At 31.3% G+C, this 3,638-nt stretch overlaps 1 non-coding gene across 1 annotated transcript; it reads right to left on the reverse strand.

Moving 5' to 3' along the window:
• Nucleotides 1–2,642: 2,642 nt before the first annotated feature.
• On the reverse strand, nt 2,643–2,749 carry LOC149515302 (small nucleolar RNA R71). Its single transcript, XR_016327200.1, has one exon. It is a non-coding gene; the product is annotated as a small nucleolar RNA R71 (small nucleolar RNA).
• Nucleotides 2,750–3,638: the final 889 nt, after the last annotated feature.

The raw sequence follows: 3,638 nt of genomic DNA on the forward strand, positions 1-3,638 counted from the left end.
TCAATAAGAGTAGGCTAAAAAAGTAAAGTAAAAACATATTTAATTTGAGAAAGATAATAACCGTCAAAATTATAAGATACTTCAGGCCCCCAAAAATGATTAAGAGAGCCAAGATCCATTATTTCAAATGTTGATGAAGAAATTATTTTAATTAAGTAATGCAAGATTAATCATTAATTATCATTACCAATAATTATCATAGCATCAATATAAAAAAGAATAACAATAACCTGATTAGTATGTCGAACAAATAATGAGAAATCATGAGTGTTGGAAGTAAAACCTAGTTAAGCAATAATAGAATTGAATTTTGCAAAGCAACCTCTAGGTGCCTATTTGAAACCGTAAAAAGTCTGCTAAAGTTAACAACTCGTGGGAGATGAAGAATAACCATATAAAGGCAACATCTATACTTTTTCTTGAAGATCACCATTTAGAAAAGTATTTTGATATTTGATGGCATCTTAAAATATAGTGTTTTTACATGCTAAAATTGGTGTTAAATTTTAAGTTTTGGTTAATTTTTGGTGCCATAATGCTTATTTTATGATTTTTAGGGTTTCAAACTTGTGGACCTCATTTTCATGCAAACCATCCATGAATGCATGTAAAAAAACATGCAACCCTATCATAGAAGCTTGTAGTTGAACCTTATTAGCCTAATTCCATCCATCCATGCTGCTAAGAAGTAGTTTTACATGATTAAGGACACTACCACTTCCCCTATAGTATTCGACCAAAGCAAAAATACAAGGATATTGGTTATACATTTGAAGTGTTTTGCTTACATAAGGAATCTTACACCATTCAGCCATGTTTCAAGAGAGCTCCAAGCATTTTCAAGCTCACATGGACTTTATCTATTTAGCCAAAGAAGATTTTATCCGAGAATTACTCTTTGAATAAGGACTCTTATCTCTTATCTCTCATTCAACTAAGACACAATTCAAGTGGATTTCATGCAACTTCAACTTAACAAAGACACTAGATGCATTCAACTAATGGTGTTTGTGATGGACTAGGATTCTTTTGCTTGCTCTTTGAAGAATCATGATAAAAGGAGGATTCTTACTATTTGAATTGAAGGAAGTTGGATTGAATTTAAAGACGTGATCTTGTAATCTAAAGCCTTAGCCAAATACAAGGATAAAGATGTGATTGAGATACATTTCAAGATTTTAAACAAGATCAAAGGCCAAGATTGCTTCCTAAGAGACCATTCGGCCAAGACTACTCCATCATAAAAAGTCTCATTCAGTCATAATGCTTTGAAGACCAAAATTAAGCTCTATCATGTAGCAATTGAATTAAAAGCAAACTTTTGTAATCCTATCCCCCTATGGTTGCACTTTTCACTATAAATTGGAAGGCCATTCACCTCATTCCATCATCTTTCATCCTATTCTTCTCCTCTCTTCTCTTTATTCTTAGTTTTTTTCTTTAGTTTTAGTTTAGTTTAATTATTGGTTTAGATGATAGATTTGCCAATAACAAAAGCTTTATTTCTTTAAATTCTATTTTTAATTCAAGAAGTGTTTACTTTTCAAAGATCACTTTCTTTTCAAGCATTCTTTCTTTATAAAGTTGGAATTACAACTTCTTTTATTTTTCTTTATAAGTTTTTATTACAATTCCTTTAATGCTTTACAAGTTTAATTTTAATGCAATCATTGTTTCAAGTCTACTCTATTTTACTACAAGCATTCAACAATCACAAGTTTTTTTTCTTTTTAAGATTTTAATTCTTATTCTTTTAGATCTAGTTTAGCTCTACTCCATTACTTTCCAAGTGACAATTTGTGAAGTCAAGATCTAAGCCTACATTGCTTTTAATCATTTGTTTTCTTAATTTTGCAATCAACCCTAATCTTTCATTTATTTAGATATAAGATTTTAGGAATTTACCTTTGGTACTTGAGAACTGCCCAATAATTACAATTTATAATCCATCGGGAGATGATACTAGAATACTTCATTTTATTACTTGATCTATGTACTTGTAGGCTATACAAAAAGTAGCAATCAAGTTTTTGACACCGTTACCAGGGATTATAATGGTGTTCTCAATGTCAATAATGATTTTTAAAATTTTGTATTCTAAACTCTTTCTTTTACTTGCATTTATCTTTTTTTAATCTTTTCTTGTTTGCATGAGTAGATCTAAAAGTGTTGATTTATCTTTAATTAATCAAGAAATTGAAAGAACTTTTAGAAAAAGAAGAAAAAAGCAATCAGCACCACCAACACCAAAACCAATGGCCAATGGAAACAATGAAGCTCAAAGAACTTTAAGGGATTATATAGTTCCCAATTCAAATGGTTTTCAACCATTTATTAGAAAACCAACTATTCAAGCAAACAACTTTGAGATCAAGCCTTCAATAATACAAATGGTCCAAACTTCTATGCAATTTGGTGGACTACCAAGTGATAATCTTAACCTTCATCTTTCTAATTTCTTGAATTATGTGATACTTTTCACTATAATGGTGTTTCTGATGACGCTATTAGACTAAGATTTTTTTTCTCTCAGGGACAACATGAAAAGTTGGTTGACATCATTACTACTTCGCTCTATCATAACATGGAATGATTTGGTACAAAAGTTTCTGACAAAATTCTTTCCACCAAGTAAAATAGCCAAGCTTAGGAATGAGATCACCACATTTTAGCAAGTAGATGGTGAAACACTATATGATGCATGGGAAAAATTCAAAGAATTGCAAAAGAAGTACCCACATCATGGATTATCTCAATGGCTACAAATCTAAATTTTTTTATAATGGTCTCACACCATCTGTGAGAACCTTTTTGGACTTAACTACTAGAAGGGCAATTATAAGTAAGACTCTTGAAAAAGCTAATGAACTGATTAAAAAGATGGTTGCTAACAATTACCAATAGGGCATAGAGAGAAACGTAAGTAAGAAATTTGTTGGTTTATTTGAGATTGATGCTATCATCTCTATTAATTCCCAGTTAGTCACCTTAATCAAAAATATAAAAGCCTTAAGAGCCCAAACCTAAACCAACCATGTGAAGGCAATACAAAATCCCTATGTTTCTTATGATATTTGTGAAAGACCCCATTCCAATGAAAGATTTCAAATTAAGATAGAACCTGTCCAATATATCCAACAATCTAAACCCAAGCACAACCCTTATAGCAACACTTATAGCCCTGGATGGCAAACCCTCCCCAATTTTTCTTGAAACTAACCAAACCACTAATCTACCAATACCCAAAACAACAACTACCATTTTAATCCACCAGCTTACAACCTACCTCAAGAAAAGAAACCTAGTTTTGAGGATATATTGACCTAATTGATGCATGCCAATAATGCCAACATCTAAAACCAAACTGCACTAATCAAAAACCTTGAGAACCAGATTGGTCAACTAGCCCAAGCTGTGGTTAACTATTCTGTAGGTACCTTGCCCAACAACACCAAATCTAACCCCAAAAGATAAAGTAAAGAAGGTTGTAACACTATCTATTCATTGGGAGATATTAGGATGAAAGATTCTGAAGAGGAAAATGATTTTATCAATGAACCTATAGTGGTAAACCTCCTTAGTTTTTTAAAACAACTTAAGATAGATTTTGTAAGAAAGAAAGATATATTAGAAGATAA

This window comes from Durio zibethinus, chromosome 13, assembly GCF_047325235.1.
Source record: "Durio zibethinus cultivar Kanyao isolate XHJ-2024 chromosome 13, ASM4732523v1, whole genome shotgun sequence".
In the NCBI taxonomy this organism is placed as follows: domain Eukaryota; kingdom Viridiplantae; phylum Streptophyta; class Magnoliopsida; order Malvales; family Malvaceae; genus Durio; species Durio zibethinus.